This window comes from Ovis aries, chromosome 4 (genome assembly GCF_016772045.2).
Source record: "Ovis aries strain OAR_USU_Benz2616 breed Rambouillet chromosome 4, ARS-UI_Ramb_v3.0, whole genome shotgun sequence".
NCBI lineage: Eukaryota > Metazoa > Chordata > Mammalia > Artiodactyla > Bovidae > Ovis > Ovis aries.
The window spans coordinates 112,845,746-112,865,383 of record NC_056057.1 but is presented as its reverse complement, the minus strand read 5'-3'; the positions used below and the strand labels follow the sequence as shown (position 1 = coordinate 112,865,383).

The following is a 19,638-nucleotide window of genomic DNA, read 5'->3' as shown; positions in this document are numbered from 1 at the left end:
TAGGACTGTGTGAGATCACTCATCTTTTGGATCCACTCTCCTCAAACATAAAACTCTCTGGGGCCCCAAAGAGCAAGCGGTTGGTTGGCCCGCTGTGGTAGAGTCAGCCTAGGACTGCCTTTCACTGTGGGGCACAAGAAGTAAATTGACGTGAAATTCAGACCTGGAGAGCCTGCTGTTCAGGAAACAATAGCATTTCCTACACGTCAGGCCCTGTTTTAAGTCCTTTTTATGGATTAGCTCATTTCATCCTCCTGTGAAACTTGTGAGGCTGGGGTTTGCATCCCATTTTGGAGGCTAAAAACTTGGCTAGGGTCCCACGAAAAAGAAGTGGTGGAACCAAGGTCTGAACCCAAGAAACTGGCTCCAGAAGCCACTTGCAAGGAAATAAGCTGAATTGTCTGTGATGAGAAGCAGGGGGCTGGCCTGGCTCTATCAACTCATCACTGTCATCAAGGTGGCCAACTAGCTCAGCCCAGTGGTTTCTCTGTGGTTGGTGGGCTGTCTGGTGAGGCCAAAGATGTCGAAAAACTTCTGATTGCACTTGTCTGGCTGCGAAAGTGAGTGTGCGAGGCCTTTTCTCTGACAAAGATAATTCCACGTAATGACAGCATCAGCTGAGCAGTGTGATAAACTAAGAGCTCTGAACCAACATCGTAAGAGGAACAGAGAGCCAGTACCCCAGATACAATTCCATCATGGACCTAAACGCACAGCGAGTATGGTTAGCACCCTTACAGCAACACTTGGGAAATCATGAATAGCACTAACTGTGCTTTAAAACATTACTGTCCGACTATAATTTTGATTGCTTTTATAGAATGTGAAAAATTAAGAGAGGATGTTTCAAGCCAGGTACTTAAGCACAATAAGCTGTTTTAAAAGACAGTTGTAAGAACAGAATATTGAAAAGAGATTTGAATTCTTTAGCCTCTAATTTCTCGCTTGTCTCATTTGAGTAGGTAGGGAGAAAAAGGGCCAGTGAAGCTTCCCAAAAAATACAGAATATAAACGAGGTAGCTGTGATTCTTGTCTACTAAATTTCAAAATATGTAAAACTGTAGACTTTAGGCTCAGAAGCCAACTGCAAATAAAACACATATTTAAATGCACACAAAAATAAATTGAGATTATCAAACAGAAAACTCCCCCAAATGAAAGATACTAAAAGCTACAGGTTGTCATATACCAGGGACAAAAAAATTAGATAGTAGCTGACATCTAGAGAAAATATTGCCATGGAAACCACTTGGGCTTCAGCCTCTAATGGGGCAATTTGAGATACTTTAACAAAACTGCTGCTATTAATTATAATTTAATTTAAATTGCAACATTCTTCTGGTAGTGGAGTCTGGGCTCAATGATGCAAATATGTCTTTGTTCTTCCAGTGTCTTTGTTTTCTTTCACTTAACGCACTCTCTTCAAATCTGAGCTCTATGGCAGAAAATTATTCTTTTTCAAACTATTTGTTTTAGCCATTCACTGTTGACTGATATTTCAAAAACTGATATGAAAATCAACTGTTCTTAGCTAGGATGCTGAAGAGCTCAGGGGACAGGTTTTGTTTTAAGAGAGGCAATTTGTTGATCCCATTTTTCAGGAGGGAGAGATCTCTCAAGGTCAGCAGGCTTTTACTCAGGCAAACACTGTGTGGCAGGACCTGGGCGAGCCTCAGTTTTGTGTTTCTACTGTACCTTTCCCCTCAATGTCTCCAGAAGGACAACCAGACAGAATTTTAGAGCTCAAGTGGGGAAGAGATTATGAATTTGGGGGTTCGACTTGGGAAGGTAAACAAACCTTACATTTCTAGCTTCTTAAAAGAGCAGCTAAGGACGTTCTTGGTGGTCCTGTGGTTAAGAATCTGACTGCCAATGCAGGAGGAACAAGGGTTCAATCCCTGGTCCAGGAAGATCCCTCGGGACAACTAAGCCCATGCACCCCAACTACTGAAGTCCACCTGCCCTCGAGAAGCCACTGCAATGAGAAGCCCGTGGGCTGCATCTAGAGAGTAGCCCTCGCCACAGCAACTAGAGGAAACCCAAGCACGGCAGCAAGACACAGTGCAACCGGAAACAAAAAAAAAAGAGTGGCCAAGTGGCAGCTGCTTGCATGAGTGTTTCAGATCCAGTGACCGAGAGTTTAATTAGGTGAAGGGAAACAGAATAAAGGACTTTGTCATCCTCTGCTATAGGTCTTGACTATTTAAATATGCCAACTTCAAAGTGCTAAAAGAATAATCCAGTTTTACCAAACTCCCTCCTTCCATCCGTTTTTAAGCTGTCTCAGTTGCCTTTCGGGAAAGTGATCCATTGATACTCCCAAGGGAGGGTTCTTCTGTCTGCTTAGCTATAAGAAGGCATCTGGGTTAGAAGCAGCTCATTACTGACTCAGACTCCGTGTAAACACAAGACAAGACATTAGTTCAGTTCAGTTCAGTTCAGTTCAGTCGCTCAGTCGTGTCCGACTCTTTGCGACCCCACGAATCGCAGCACGCCAGGCCTCCCTGTCGGTCACCAACTCCCGGAGTTCACTCAGACTCGCGTCCATCAAGTCAGTGCTGCCATCCAGCCATATGATGTCCTTTTCACGCCAAAGAAGTCTGGTTGTTTTCCCTGTGGGCAAAGCGTCGCCTCTTTTGCATTTAATTCTAGTTGTTTCTAAGTCAGTTGTTGAAGCTCTGGCTGACTAATGGGGCAGGCACTGTGGATCATGGATCCTTTTTTTTTTTTTTTTCTTTTTTTTTTTTTTTTTTTTTATTTATTTTTTTTTTAATTTTTTAAATTTTAAAATCTTTAATTCTTACATGCATTCCCAAACATGAACCCCCCTCCCGGATCATGGATCCTTATGACCCATAGTGCCTGCCACAGGGGCTGGTCTAAAACATGACCTCGGCTAAAACACGGGATGGCACTTGGGTCAGAGCCATGTGGTTGGCTGGTACAAGGGTTGCCAGAACCAGCTTTCTGGGCTCACTTAGGACGTTGTGTGCATCCTAGTGAAAGTTGCTCAGTCGTGTCCGACTTTTTGTGACCCCATGGACTATACAGTCCATGGAATTCTCTAGACCAGAGTACTGGAGTGGGTAGCTGTTCCCTTCTCCAGGGGATCTTTCCAACCCAGGGATTGAACCCAGGTCTCCTGCATTGCAGGCAGATTCTTTACCGCTGAGCCACCAGGGAAGCCCCCAGTGTATCCTGCTGTAGGGCTAAGCCGAGCCTGGAAAGCCCAGCTCTGAGGTGTATGCAGCCTCTTCCTCCATGAGGATGACCGCTCCATCGTGTGCGGGCCACCACCACTCTCCCTCTGCCACCGGCTTTATAAATCCACGTTGACATTAACAGGAAAGCAAGAAGGAGGAAGCCCAAATGTGGGGCATGTGACAGATCTGGGGAGTACCCTTTAAACCCCTTTCTGAGGGAAAAATCGAGTAGGGAAACGGCAACCCACTCCGCTATCCTTGACGGAAGAATCCCACGGGCAGAGGAGCCTGGCAGACTCCAGTCCGTGTTCTCGCAGAGTCGGACATGACTGTGTGTATATACATCATCTGAGGGGAAACACGCTTCCAGACTGCACGCAGCCCGCTGCCCCCCACCTCCAGGTGCCAGCACTCACACAGGACCCCCAAGGCCAGGGAGGCAGCGCCTTGGCCTTGAGTAAGCCGGAGGAGGGGGTTCGTCGGCCTTGAGTGGATTGAGCAGGCTTTGTCTTCCCTTGCATGCCTCATTCCAATGTGCCTTTAGGAGAAAACAAATGAACTGACTCCTAAGTGCTTTGGTTCAGAGCTTTCCAACTTGAAGGCTCAGACAAACCACCTGGGATCTGGTTAAGACGCATGTTCTGACGGCCTTGGGCTGGGAGCCTGTGTTGCGGGCTGCAGGGAAGCTTGCGTGTACATACGGCTCTCTGAGCAGCAGAGCTTTAATTGAGGCTCACGGTGGTTCACATCTCCTGCTGTTCCTGTGCGTGTGTGTTTTAATTTAACATGATGCCTGAGAAGGAGCTGAAATGATTGCTTCTGAGACTGTCTTTTTTTTTTTTTTTTTTTGTGGAGGGACTGACTCCTTGCGTGCTTTTGAAATGAGAGGTATGATAGCACACCCCACAGCGCTGCTTCCTTTAACCCTATTTCTTTTGAGTCTTGTGATAGCTACTACTAGGAACCCTGCTTTCGTTTAGGAGGACAATTCTCTAGTATTAAATATATTGAACGCAGAGTGGGAGAATCTATTACTGATCAATATTCAGAGCTGTCTAAGAAAAAACCTCTTTTGGGCATGCGTGCTCAGTCATTTCTGACTCTGTGACTCCATGGACTACAGCCCACCAGGACCCTCTGTCCATGAGAGTCTCCAGGCAAGAATACTGGATTGGGCTGCCATGCCCTCCTGCAGGGCATGGTCTACAAATCCCTGTCTACTGAGTCTCGTGCATTGGCAGGTGGGTTCTTTACCGCTGAGCCACCTGGGAAGCCCTATCGCCAAGGAGTTTAATAAATGATTATCTTAGACAAGTCCTTGGAGACCTTTTCTGGTTTAAAACACCCGATTCTCTAAAGCAGGTGTATCAGGGAGGAAAAGTATTTCTGTAAGCAGCTTTTGGCAGGAAAAGCTCTTTGCTGGAGGCCCCTTTTGCTTGTCACTAACTTCTAAACCAGGCTCCCCCGTGGTCTTCTTATCTTCTGCCCAACACACCTTTCAGATCTTGTGATCACACAATTCCTGTCTAGCCTGTTGGTTCTTTCCATAGATCATAGAAGCAGAACTGAAGAATAAGGGATTAACAGGTGACCAGATGTCTTCAGGGAGCTCACGGACAAACTGTGAGAACAAGATGGCATCTAAGGAAAGACCAGGAGGAGTCGGCCAGCTTGTACACAAGCCTGCACACAGTGGGGGTGGCAAGAACCCTGACCCCCATATCTCCGCAATTAACTGAGATCACTTCTCTTTCTCCCTTAAACAACATTCATGGCCCAGCAGAACCTTTGGAGAAGATTTCTGGGGATGCGGAATCTCCCCAGATTGTGGTGTTCTGATTAAAAGCAATTTTCCTTTCTACTAACATTCACCTCTCTCTTGAGTATTGGTTTTTCAAGTGGCGAGCAGCCAGATCTGATTTGGTAACATTGTGATGTTGGCATATAGCTTTCTGATAGTACAGATGCATCCACAGGCATATCTGAGAGAAAACTGATGTAGATTTAAACACACTGGCCTATCGGTTTCTCTGGAGTTTATTGGTTTTGTTTGAAGGGATTGTCTTGTTGCTGCTGGTTCTTGCACGAATGGGTTGTGCAGCGGCAGAATGCAGTCAGCTAGGGGGAAAGCCTGAGGTCACACAGGACCATAGTGTGTCCAGGGTCCCACAGCATCAGAGCGACTGACTCCCACTTGGTGGAATGCTGCAACATGGTCATGCTGGCTGCCAAGTCCAGTGAACACCCCGGCTATGCGGCGGTCTCAGCTAATACAATCTGTGGGCTCCTGATCAGCAGGGCAGTCGTAGCCAGAAGTGTCTGCTGAATCATGGAAATGGCTTCAGTTTCTTAGGAGGGAGTAGTTGAGAAATTAACAATAGTAAGGAAGAAAAACTGAAGCGGAACTAAAGTGCCTCATGATGAGGGTGAAAGAGGAAAATAAAAAAGCTGGCTTAAAACTCAACATTCAAAAAAATAAGATCATGGCATCCAATCCCATCACTTCATGGCAAATAGAGGGGAAAAAGTGGAAGCAGTGATATGTTTTATCTCCTTGGGCTCCAAAATCACTGTGGACAGTGACTGCAGCCATAAAATTAAAAGACTCCTTGGAAGATCAAACCAGTCAATCTTACAGGAAATCAACCCTGAATACTCTTTGGAAGAACTGAGGCTGAAGCTGAAGCTCTAGTACTTTGGTCACCTGATGGGAAGAGCTGACTCATTGGAAAAGACTCTGATGCTGGCAAAGATTGAAGGCAATAGGAGAAGAGGGCAACAGAGGATGAGATGGTTAGATGGTATCACTGATTCGATGGACATGAACTAGGGCAAACTCTGGGAGATGGGGAGGGACAGGGAAGCCTGGCGTGCTACAGTCCATAGGATCACAAAAGAGTCGGATGTGACTTGGCAACTGAACAACTCCTTGAAGGGAAAGCTATGACAAACCTAGACAGCGTATTAAAAAGCAAAGACATCGCTTTGCTGACAAAGGTCTGTTGAGTCAACACTATGGATTTTCTAGTAGTCATGCATGAGTTTGAGAGTTGGACCACAAAGGTGGCTGAACACAGAAGAACTGATGCTTTCAAACTGTGGTGCTGTAGAAGACTCTTGAGAGTCCCTTGGGCAGCAAGATCAAACTAGCCAATCCTAAAGGAAATCAACCCTGGATACTCATTGGAAGAACTGATGCTGAAGCTCCAATACTTTGGCTACCTGATGCCAAGAGCCAACTCACAGGAAAAGACCCTGATGCTGGGAAAGATTGAAGGAAAAAGAAGGGGCGGCAGAGGATGAATGGCTGGATGGCATCACTGACTCAATGGACATGAGTTTGAGCAAACTCTGGGAGATAGTGAAGGACAGAGAAGCCTGGCGTGCTGCAGTCCATGGGGTTGCAAAGAGTTGGACATGACTTAGAGACTAACAATAGTGACAAAGAAGAAGAAAGTAACCCATCACAGTGAATAAGCCAAAATATGTTTTTTTAAAGACATTCCCTGATATATTTTACCTTTTCTTCTAGACAGTGGTTAAGAGTTGGCACTGTTCAGAAGACCCACGTTTTCAGGAAACACTGGAGAGACTACCTTCAGAATTCTGCAGAGAAAAGCACCCACCAGGCACCAAGCAAGTCCCAGCTAAGGCTCTGGACTTGGAGAATCTGTGGCTGGGAATTCAGTGAAAATAACATTTTTTTAAAAAATCACCTAAATCTAGTCAGGGCTTCCAGCTGGCTCTGCCTGCCAATGCAGGAGACCTGGGTTCAATCCCTGGGTTGGGAAAATCCTCTGGAGGAGAGCATGGCAACCCACTCCAGTATTCTTGCCTGGAGAATCCCATGGCCAGAGGAGCCTGGTGGGCTACAGTCCATGGTGTGGCAGAGAGTCGGACATGATTTAGCAGCAAACAGCAAATATAGTCAAAAGATGAGTCTCCTCATTTGGAAGAATATTTAGGCACAGTTAATCATTTGAGGAACCAGGCAAAGATGAAGGGTCTTCTTTTACTCGTTTGGTGGAAATTTCTAGTAAATTCAAAGGCCATAGTTTGACTGAGGGTGTCTCTTTTGGAAATGCCTAGATATTACTGATTTTGTTACCATCATATGTCTTTCAAGGGAGTAGAATCAATAATAAAATGCATTTTAAAAACATCTAATCTTCTGCTACAACTCCATATCTCAACTTGCAGATAAAGTTGTCTTCAGTAGATGTTTATACTCCAGCTCTTTGTGGACCAGCTCTGTCAACATCCCTGGGGCTTTGGCTATGCAGGATTATCTATGTTGTAACTGCTATTTCATCTAAACCAAAAATTGCCCCTTTCTAAGCATCTGGTCCTATCACTTCATGGGAAATAGATGGGGGAACAGTGGAAACAGTGTCAGACTTTATTTTTTTGGGCTCCAAAATCACTGCAGACGGTGATTGCAGCCATGAAATTAAAAGATGCTTACTCCTTGGAAGAAAAGTTACGACCAACCTAGACAGCATGTTGAAAAACAGAGACATTATTTTGCCAACAAAGGTCCATCTAGTCAAGGCTCTGGTTTTTCCAGTGGTCATGTATGGATGTGAGAGTTGGACTGTGAAGAAAGCCGAGCGCCAAAGAATTGATGCTTTTGAACTGTGGTGCTGGAGAAGACTGCAAGCAGATCCAACCAGTCCATTCTAAAGGAGATCAGTCATAGATGTTCGTTGGAAGGACTGATGCTAAAGCTGAGACTCCAATACTTTGGCCACCTGATGAGAAAAGCTGACTCATTGGAAAAGACTCTGATGGTGGGAGGGATTGGGGGCAGGAGGAGAAGGGGATGACAGAGGATGAGATGGCTGGATGGCATCATCGACTCGATGGACATGAGTCTGAGTGAACTCCGGGAGTAGGTGATGAACAGGGAGGCCTGGTGTGCTGAGATTCATGGGGTCGCAGAGTCGGACACGACTGAGCGACTGAACTGAACTGAACTGAAGTGTTCAGAAACCAGTATAGAGACGAGAGTGGTTTCTGAGAACACAGAGGTGTCTAACCCAGATCACAGCTAGCCGTCAGGACTCTGCCTTCACTGGGGTCTACTAGAGGGGACCCCAGTAGACCCAAACTAAAGGGCTTTAGACAGTAAGTCTATACAAATTAAAGTCTTTTATCAATGCCCTGGTGGACACTTGCTTTTGAAATACTTTTTCCAGCTATATTAGCACAAGTCAAAGTTTTAAACTTCAGTCTCAAGATAGTGTCTTTTCTTCTGAGGCTGACCTCAGAAAGCAGGATATATAATAACCCCATGCTTGATATTTTCATTGTGTTTCGAACTATGCTTTCCTTGAATTAACCTCAGATCTCAAAATGCAACTGTCTCTGCTGGGTGGCAGGTGGAACGGTCATCAAAGAGAACCCTGGGAAACAAATGACCTTTGTTCATGAGAGCTTCCCGATGTTCCCCACAAAGAGGCTCCTCCTTGGTGCTGGCTCACATGTTATCCAGATAACCTGAGAAACTTCTGCACAAGCCACGTGTACTGTCAGAGCCTTCTTCTCATTCATGGCCACAAAGTATGAAATGAGACTTAACTGGCTCCAGGAGTCTGGGGGGTGATTTGTTGCGTATCACAAATGAGAGAGTGGAAAGGAAAAGGAAGGTGTGTCTAGTCGCAGGGCTTCCACATACAGGTGGGGCAAGCTGCTGGTTACTGGAGACTTCTGCATTATACAGAAGGGACGACAGCAGGCCGGGAAGCAGTTCAGGGGAAAGAACTGGAATTCTTTTACGTTTAACTCAGGTGTTCCGTTGAGAGAAAGGAAAAGTGAAAAAAGCACTGAATCGGAGGTAAACACGCCTGAATTTCAGACCTGATGATGCTGTTCTCTGTGTGGAAGTGAAAGTATCAGTCTCTCAGTCATGTCCAACTCTTTGTGACCCCATGGACTGTAGCCCACGAGGCTCCCCCTTCCATGGAATTCTCCAGGCAAGAATACTGGAGTGGGGTGCCGTTCCCTTCTTCGGGGGATCTTCCTGACCCAGGGATCGAACCTGAGGCTCCCACACTGTGGGCAGATTCTTTACCACCTGAGCCACCAACTTCTCTGTATACTCTTGAGCAAAGTGCTGTAAACACTGGGACCTGGGGTTCATGGTCCTGACAGCATATTCAGACTCTTTGGGGATGGGAGGCAGGCGTCAGGGGGTCCAAAAAGCTCCCCAGAGGACGCTAACACGCACCCACTGCTGCAGTCACTCATTAGGTGTTTACTGAGGGATGAACATACTTTCTGAGTCACACTTCTATTTAATCTTTAAAATGTGGTCAGTAATGTCCACTCAGACCACACAGATCTACCATCAGGATGAAACAAAATCATGAACTGAAAGCATGTCAGCCAAGTTATTTACAAACGAATCATTTCTGGCTTTATCCTTTCCTTTTCCCCCAAACTTAAAATTCTCAACTAAACTTTGGAAAACAACTTTCAGCCATTTCTCACAGGGAAATTTCACAATTAATCTCATTCTCTATGTTTAAAATAATTGTACCCCACGATCATATGAATTTTTATGTACATTTATGTTTTAGCATAGAATTAACCTTTTTTAAAAAAAGCCTTTTGGGACTGTTCCCAGGCAGAAAGAAACTCAACAGCGCAGTCAAGGATCTGCCTGGATTTTAGACACTTCTGAATACAGACTTGTGCAGAGCGTGAGGAATCAACTGAAGATCTCCAGTGGTGAAACAACTGACATTGGGTCAAAAACCTCATCTGGCACAATGTTTCTGCAACTTCAGAAACCAGAGGCAGGACACAGGCCCTAAACTGCCAGCAAAGGTGGAATCAGCACTTCTCCTAATAGGTGGGGTCTGGCAGGGAGTCTCTTGGGGGAGGAGTCACACCCAGGCATCCTGATGGAAGTTTTTCTGGATGACAAGTCAGAAAAGGAAGTGCTACCGGATTAATCTGGAAGGCTGAGCTCCCTCGAATGGCCCCAAGGGATATACAAGGATGTTTGGCAATGTGGTGTAGTAGGAAGAGCTCGCACCGGGGCCTTGAGAGAGGCAACGGCAGAAACAGACATCAGGGGATAACCCTGGGCTCAGACAGACTTGCCTTTCACGGGCTTCTCGCAACACTGCAGCGGCATAAGAGCAAGACAGAAGCGAACCCTGTGACTTGCTGGAGGGGTTCTGCCATCCACAGAGGAGTTGCTATAGCAACACGCATCACCTGTGACCCCAGCCCTCCCTAGTCCCATGTGACGGAGGTGAAAGTGGAGAGCCCTGGAAGGCAGGGAGCAGGGATGAGCCTCTAAGGACGGTGCCAGGTGGGGTGGGGATGACAGCTTGGACAGAGTACTGGACAGAACCCCAACCTCCTTGGGCTTCACAAATATATTGTTAGGGACGACGGGAAAGAGGACAACACTGGGATTAAAGAGAAGCCCACAGGAAGGAGGAATCAAGGAGCTGGGAAGTTGCCCTAGAGGTGGGGGTTGGCGCCCCTCTGGATTTTTCCATGGTGGTGTTGGACAGTCCTAGTTAGAAGCGAGGAGAAGCCTCAGTGAAGGCAGCCCTGACACGGTTGGGCACGAGGGACAGCGAGCAGAGGGTGTCGGGGGCTGAAAGGGGATCAACCTGCCGCACTTCACTTCGGCCACTCAGGTGACCTTTCCCTACATCAGCTCCTCACCTGCCCCATTGCAATAGGAACACACACCTGCCGACCTGCTCTTGCAGTGATGTCTGGAGGCTTTGCACTTAAGCAGACCTCTAAAGACTGCCCAGGTCCCTTAGACGAGAGTCTAGTCAACAATATTCATGCCGAGACACTGCATCTGGCATGTGCGGTGTGGGAGGCCAGAGTCGTAGAGTTTAGATTTGCTAACTTTGGTTCATGTTCCTCTGAAGGAGGATGTTACACACAAGCCAAAAAGGATAATAAAGAAATATCCAAATGACATCAAGAGCAGCAAATACAAATGTAAAGAAGTCAGGATAAAAGCAAGTGGCAAAAGAAAACAGAAAAATGATAGAACTAATAAATCCAGAGTTGGTCATTTGGGGAAAAAAGAATCTGTCAGATAATCTGAGAAAAAAGGGAAAAATCTGAACTTACAATATAAAAATACATGTATAGAAATTTTCTAAGTAGAGAATGGAAATTACTATGAAATGTATTCTGTTCAACTCTGAGGAAGTGAATTGGAAAACTTGGATTATGTGCATGAATTTCTAGAAAAATGTAAAGAACAGAAATTATAGTAGATGAGGAAGAGGCTCTAATTAGACCAATGATCATAAAAGAAGTTGAGAGAGTTGCCAAGGAGCTCTGCTCACACACACACACACACACACACACACACACACACACACACGAGAAAACAGTCAGCTCCAGTGGTTTTACGGCTGAAGCTCACTCAACTTACAAAGTACAGGTGGGAAGGGCTCCAGGGCCGTTTCTGTCTTTGCAATACACAGAGTGTGGTCCAAGAACCAGCAGCATCAGCATCACCTGGGAGGTTGTGAGAGCAGCAGCATCTCAGGTCCCGCCTCTGACCTGCTGAATCTGCATTCGTTCATCTCCCCAGGTAGTGTAAGCACCTTCAAGTTTGGAGGGGGGCTTCTTGGAGTTACTCCACTGGTTCGAGAGTGATGGAGAAAGTCCCTCCATCGCCAGGACTGAGTATCCCAGAGTCTGAGGTCAAGGTGTGGGCAGGCCTGAATTCCTGCCTGGAAGCCCTGGGGGAAAATGTGCTTCCAAGCTCACTCTTGATGTTGCTAGAATGCGACCTTTGAGGTTGGGGGACTGAGGTCCCAGGCTCCTTCCTGGTCTGACTGGGATTGCTCTCCTGGGGGCCTCCCATATTCCTTGCTGGGTGGCCCCTTCGACTTTCTTTTTATGAAGTTGGCCTAAGTATAAAAACCCAACTTGCACTCCCCCAAAGTAAAAGGATGCTACAATCCCATCTTATCCAAGAATTACTTTTGTGAAAAAACAAAGCTAGACTTCCTTGGTGGTCCAGTGGCTAAGACTCCCTGTTCCCAGTGCAGGGGACATGGGTTCTATCCCCGGTCTGGGAAGATCACACGTGCTGCAGAGCAACTGAGCCTCTGAGCCACAACTGCTGCAGCCCTTGTGCTCTAGGGGCCATGAGCCACAACTACTGCAGCCTGGACGCCCTAGAGCCCGTGCTCCATAACTGCATGAGAAGCCACTGTAATGAGAAGCCTGTGCACCGCAATGAAAAGCGGCCCTTGCTTGCCGCCAACCAGAGAAAACCTGTGCAAAGCAACAAAGACCCAGAGCATCCAAAAATAACAGCTTAAAAAAAAGAAAAAAAATGTTTTAGTAAAATGGCTTTAGTTATACCTTGAGAGAACGCTTTCCATGACTAAAGGTGGTTAACGCTAGGAATAAAAGCATGGCTCACTGTTTTGAAATCTATCAACAGAAGAAAAAGAGCATGGTTATTCCCAAAAGATACTAACGTGGCATTAGATACTATTTAACACCTAGCCCCAGTGAGACACTTATCAAAACAGGAATCCTCAAGGTATCATCTACATATAAAAATCCTAAAGGTATGTGCATATAAGATGTGTCTGTACTTGGGCAGAAAACTAAGACAGCCCACTCAGGTTCTTGGTCCTACTGGGCACATACCTTTTCCCAATTGTATTCAATTAAACACTCGTTAGGTTTGCAGTGAAGAGAGTTTGATGATATAACCAGGTGCTAAATTAGCTGTCTTTTTTTCAAATAACTTTTGGATTTTGCACTTTGCCAAAACAGAGGAACTAGTTAGAAATTAACTTATCAGGAAGTATTTTAAGGCTGTCTTCATACGAATTTTGTATAATGTAAGAGGAAGACACATGTTAAGTGGAAAGACATTCTGTTGCTGAACAGGAAAACGTTATTTGTGTAGGTGTCAATTACTCTGCAATTAACTTATACACAAAATTCAACCCCCATAAAATCTCTAGGTAATGCCAATAAAATGATTGGAACACTAAAATTACTTGGGAAAAGCAATGTTCAAGGACAGGAACATTCTGAAAAAAAGAGAGTAAAAGGGAAATTAGCTCTATGAGAAATTAAATGCTATTATAAAAGCTCAATCATGACCACAGCTTGCTACTATCTCAGGAAGAATCAGATTAGTGCAACAAATCAGAGAGGCCAGAAGCAGACTTAAATATAAAGGGCAATTTTGAATATGATAAAGATCAGGGAAAATTGGTTGATGACGCTCCAACCAATAGTGCTGGAACTACTGACTGGCCAGAGGATGAGCAGAGAAAAATAAGGCTGGGTTCCTATCTTATTCTTACCACCCAGATAAATTTCAAATGCAGTAAGTATGTATAGTTTATGGATGAAATATAGAATTATTAGAAAAAAAGGAATAATTTTAAAAATATTTCTAAATGGAGAAGGTATTATATAAAACCCAGGAAACACTTCATCTTTCATCAGATAAAATTTAGAGGTTTTTTTTTTTTTTTTTTTTTTACATGGAGGGAAAAACTCATACATTAAAAAAGTAGATACCAAACTGGGAAATCACTGAAACACGTAGTAAAATGTCAATTTACCTAATACATAAAAATTCTTATGAGTCAATAAATGACCAACAGACCAAAGGGAAACAATATGAATATACAAATAATTCTTTGGTCAAGGAATATCAACAGGCAGTTCAGGGAAAAGATACTTAATCTCACTCATGATTAATGAAACCCAAATTAAGACAACAAAATCACTTTTCGAACACAGTATAGCAAGATTTAGAAGATTATGACGTACTGTGTTGATGAGGGTGTAGGGAAAAAGACACTCATATCTTCTCGAATTGGAGGTATTATGTCACTGGAGGGTGGTGATTCGTAATACAATCAAAATTAAAAGTACATCCCTTGACTCAACAAAATAATATGTATAAAGCTATTCATATGGAAATAAAAGATGGGAACTTAAATAACCATTAGATCAAAAAAATCCGTTAACTAATATTTTATTTGACAAGCTATATAAATGTGCTTGGCGCTTTACAGAAAAGCAGAATTTGGATCATTTGCAGGAAACGCACACATCAGAAGAGATGATAACTGTTTTCTGGACCTGAATAAATGTCTGTGTCAGTCACTGAAGAGAACAAAAGACACAAACGATAATAAGCAATTAGGTATCAGAGATTAAACAAATTAATCATGCAATCTTAGCATCAGGAGGAAAAAAGGGATCTGCTTAGAAATAATTAAGATATAAACATAAGAGCTGGAAAGATTATTTTAAGTGCTTGCAGGTGGTAAAGAAAACCACTACCGGCTTATAATTATGATGGAAACTGAATAGATACATGCAGGTTTTAAATGTTCATCATAATTCTGTCACATGTGAATACATAAAAATATTTTATCTTCAGATGGCAAAAAATAATTTGGAACATAGGTAAGAAACCATGTCACTAAAAGCCATAGCAAGAGAGAAAGGGGTGTCTTTAGAAATCAAATGCTCTATTTTCAGTGGTAGAGTGTCTAATGTGGCAAGCGGACACCTTTGTTCTTAGTTCACAGTACCTGGGCAGCCTGTGTATTCCAGATCTATCTGAGGCATGTGGTTGTTCCATTGAATGATGCTAGGTACCATGTTCCAACCAGTTCCCAATTTATCTGGTTGAAGAGCCACACTGCTAAGAGAGCTGGTTTTTCCAACTGCTCTGTGAACCTGTGTGACTCGATGGGACAGGTTTGGGTCTGGATTCCTGAATTCCTGACAGTTCTCAGAGGACTATTTTCTACTCAGTGCTTCTGCCCACTTCCGTCTCAGAGGGGCTGTGAGAATTCCTGGTCCAGAGCAGGAATCAGCATCAGATGCAGGTTAGCTTTAGGCGGGGAGCCAGAAACTCAAGGTTCCAGTAACTCCTTATAATAATCTTTATACTAGACACTTTATGCTGAATGAAGCTCCAATACTTTGGCCACCTGATGTGAACAACTGACTCACTAGAAGACCCTGATGCGGGGAAAGACTGAGGGCAGGAGAAGCGGGTGGCAGAGGATGAAATGGTTGGAAGGCATCACCGACACAATGGACATGAATTTGAGCAAACTCCAGGAGACAGTGGAGGACAGAGGAGCCTGGCACGCTGCAGCCCATGGGGTCGCAGAGTTGGACACGACTTAGCGACTGAACGACAGCAACGTATGGAAGATTCCTGGGGAAATGAAATGACATCTTAAAGAGCCTTGCCAGGCTTAATATTATTTAAATAAAATCCTATGATGTGGCCTTTGGTCTATGTATTCTGTATTCAATATCATGAATGTGATTGAAAAAAAAAAAACAACCCTAAGACTTAATATCAATGCCTCATAAAACAGCTGGTATACAGTTTGGAGCTGTTCCTTAGTGCAGAAATTTGTGGCATCAGATTATTTTTTCTGTTTGTTTTGTTTTTATATTTTACAGACGTGCATTGCCATCTGTAGTCATCTTACTGCTGGTAACTTCTTGCCATTCCAAGGAAATAAGCTTTCCTGAATCTGCTGCTGCTGCTGCTGCTAAGTCATTTCAGTCGTGTCCAACTCTGGGTGACCCCATAGATGGGAGCCCACCAGGCTCCTCTGTCCCTGGGGTTCTCCAGGCAAGAATCTGACAGAAAAAACAGAGCCCACGGTTCTGACAGCTGAGTCACAGCTACTGTCTGGGGTTCTGCAGCCTGTAAGTGAACCAGAACTCAGGGTCCGGGGTTGCGTTTTCTGCCTTGTAACTGAAAGGACCAGAATGCTGTGGTTTAGAAACAGGCCGTACCTATTATCCAAAGGCGGAAAAAATTAGACAGAAAAAGAACTGACTGGTCGTTTCTAATAGAATGGAATTGGTTTAAGAAATCAACATAATTTTACCATTTCCCCCTATAAAAAAATGCAGTCTCACAGCTCCAGGCCTTGTGTTTACGATCACCCTGACATTCTACCCAGCGCTTGCCAAACTCCATGCACACGGGAATCATGTTTTTTGTCATATACATGTAAAACCTAATTATTATTTACTTATTCTCATTAAATTGACCTGATTTCTTATTTAAACAAATGCAGTGATAAACCTTTATAACCCTACTGAGTACTTATACAGCCAGTCAAGGCTCTAAACAGAAGCCTGCTCTTTATTAAAGGGTGAATAGTGTGGGTGAGAGAGCTGTTAAAGGCATACCAGAACCAAACAGAGACTCTCTCTTTAACAAAATTAGAAGGACTGAAAACGAGATGAAAAGGAAATAACTTTATATTATGCCACGTGATGATATACCCACTTTCTTCCCATAATGATCTGGTGAGCGCCTATGAAGGCCAGCAGGTAGCACTGCTCCAGAAGCCACAGGCTACAATGCAAACAGCATCCTTTGTAGTTGTGCAGTGCACAACCTGACCAACCGTGCATGTTCCTCACTTTAAAAATCAGTGACAGAGCCTACCAGGTGTTAGAGAGGCAATGAGTACCTCAGTAGTGTTCCAGAGAGAACAAGACTCTTATTACATGAAGCCAGCATACCTTGGAATCCATTCTTTGCCTTTATCATTTGATATCATCTAAGATATAAGAAAGAAATACAAGGGAGCAGAAAGAACCTAAGACCAAAGGATAGATGTCTGGAATTCTAGTTTCCAGGTCTCTGCAAAGCAAATACTCCTGTGTGACATGAAGTGAAGGGCCCTTAGTTGTTCACTGGGTTGTGTTAGTTGCTCAGTCCTATCCAGCAATTTGGGGCATCATGGACTGTCGCCTACCAGGCTTTGTCCATGGAATTCTCCAGGCAAGAATACTGGAGTGGGTTGCCATTCCTTTTTTCCAGGGGATCTTCCTGACCCAGGGATCGAACCCAAGTCTCCTGCATTGCAGGCAGATTCTTTACCATCTGAGCCACCAGGGAAGCCCCAGTTGGTCATGAAGTTCCTTTTAATACTAAAGACACAGACACCCTATCTTCACAGAAAGGGGCATGCTTTATTTTAAAATAAATGCTCATACTTCATTTTAAAGCAGCATTTCTCCCCCTGATATCCTTCCAAAGTAAGCTTGCAACTGATTTAAAAAAACTGAATAATAATTTGGCATCTTCCTCCAATTGAAGCTCCTTCTATAAAGATGCATTTTCATGGGAGGCCTTGCGTCTGACCCCACACTATGGATTTCTTATTTGTTTGTTCCAAGTGTGTTTTTTCAGTTGCCAGTAAGCAGACTAGTTTTCCTCAAGTATCGGGTAAAAACTCAGTCCCCATGAGCTTTCTTGTGCAATGGTCAGAGGAGCCCAATCTTTGGCAAGCTCACTGCCATAGCCTTTCAGTTTGGGATTTCACCACCGAAGGCTTCATTGTTTTTCATAAACTTGTTTCTGGGTATTCACTGTTCTTTTCTTTTGGTAACCTCACTTTGAAAGGTTTGCCAAGGAGGCCATTACTGAGCCCTCTTATTTAGTGATTGAGTGATTCTCCAGCTTGCTACACATTAGAATCACCTGGGGGAGGTTTTACATCTCTGGCCATCTGTATCTTACCCCTAAAGTATCTGATTTAATTGGTCAGGGGTGCAGCCTGGAAATCGGGAGTTTTAAAAGCTCCCCAGGTGATGTGAAAATGCATCTGAGATAGAGGTGAGTGCTTTCGACTTTGTTGTGCACATGAGTCATGGGGAATCCAGCTAAAATGTAGGTGCCGGTTCAGTGGGTCTGGGGAAGGGCCTGGCTCTGCATTTCTAACAGGCTTCCAGGTGATACTCACACCACTGGTGAGGACCACACTTTTCAAGGCACCAGATCACACAGATCTCCTTCTAAATGTCCTCTAGGCAAACCAGGACTAAGGAGCTCGTCCCGTCCGGTACCTGCACAGCTGCAAGTAACACACGATTTACAGCGAGAAATGGCATCTTTGTGTACACACTGTTATTTGTTTCTGAATGTCTGATAGCGAGTCTCCTGAGTCATACAAGAAAGATTATCCAGAAAAGCAAAACCCCAGAATCAGAATTCAGAGTGATGAACTTAGGCTCACAAGAACTAGGCTGCAATTGCTGATGTGGGGACCTACTAAGAACCCCAGAGTTGGTATGAAGATTATTTTAAGCCAAGGATATTTGGGATTGGACAGATGCAGAAAGAAATCTTTTGGGAACTTCCCATATCCGACTACAAATAGAATGAGACCATAAATCTCCTTTTCTGGGAGCTTTAAGTCCCAGGAAGGAGGCCAAGAGCAAAGCTACCCGAAACCACCCTTTCCAGGGGGCGTTTGATGGCCTTGAAAAGGACAAAGACCATTCACGCCGGCATGAACAAACATTATCACAAACTTTATCTCCTGTTTTTCCTTTAGAAGCCCATTTGCTCTTTCTAGAGGTCTCCCCCACCTTCTGTTTCTCTATGAAGACATGTGTAGAGGAAAAGTTTGTCCTCCTAGACACTAAGCCTTAAATAATCTTCCCTTATATCTATTTCTTTCTCTGCCTCCTGTCCAGCCCTCAACCCCCATTCTCTCTTTTTCCCACTTACCTAAAAGAAAAAAAAGTCATCTAAACAAGCCTTCTGTCATATCTCATAAGTGGTTTTCTGTTCTCTTAGTAAAGTTTGTGAGACGGAGACACACATTTCTTTATAAGCATTTACCCATTTTGGAAATTAACCTGGAATTCCAATTATGGAATAAACTATGATGATGAGACTGATATAGCAAATGGTAAACACCACGTAAGAACTTTCTGCCCAAGTACAAACAGAAAATTTTTGCAAATGGACCTTATGTTATATAGGTCAGGCCACCGTAATACCTGGGTTATAGACTTCCAATTTGAACACTGAAATGTTCCCTATACACATTACTACATCAATCAGAAGAAGGAAAGTGTCATGTATAAAGCATGATTTTTAAAAAAATAAATGAACTTGGGACTTCCCTGGTGGCCCAGTGGCTAAGACTGCATTCCCAATGCGGGGGGCCCGGGTTCGATCCCTGGTCAGGGAACCAGTTCCCACATGCCACAACTAAAGACCCTGTGTGCCACCAAATAAATAAACATGAAAAGCAAACAGCTCAAACTTTGGCTTTTACAACTGGATCTCACAGACCATCCAGCAAATAGTTTGCTAATTAAGGCAAGAATGAATACAAACTCCCATTGGACCAAAGGAGCGTCTAGAGACTCATTGAAACTGATTTCTTGGCAGCCGACCGAGACCACACACACGTGCTGATGGTCTCAAGCAGTGAGAAGCTGTAACAGCAATAGGAACCTGCCTATTTCAAAGCGTAGGCCTTGTCTCCACCCACCCGGGCGTTTGGAAGAATCTGAGAAGTCTCTGTCCCCCGCAGCCCTGAGAAGGCCCTGTCCCACCTCATATCTTCACTGCTTTTCTTCTTTCAGTACCAAGAGTGCT

General features: G+C 44.2%; 1 protein-coding gene across 1 annotated transcript in view; it reads right to left on the bottom strand.

The window, feature by feature from the left end:
• The window catches only part of CNTNAP2 (contactin associated protein 2), a 2,342,027-nt gene that overhangs the window by 16,180 nt on the left and 2,306,209 nt on the right, over positions 1-19,638 (bottom strand). The gene's annotated exons all lie outside the window — the stretch shown is intronic.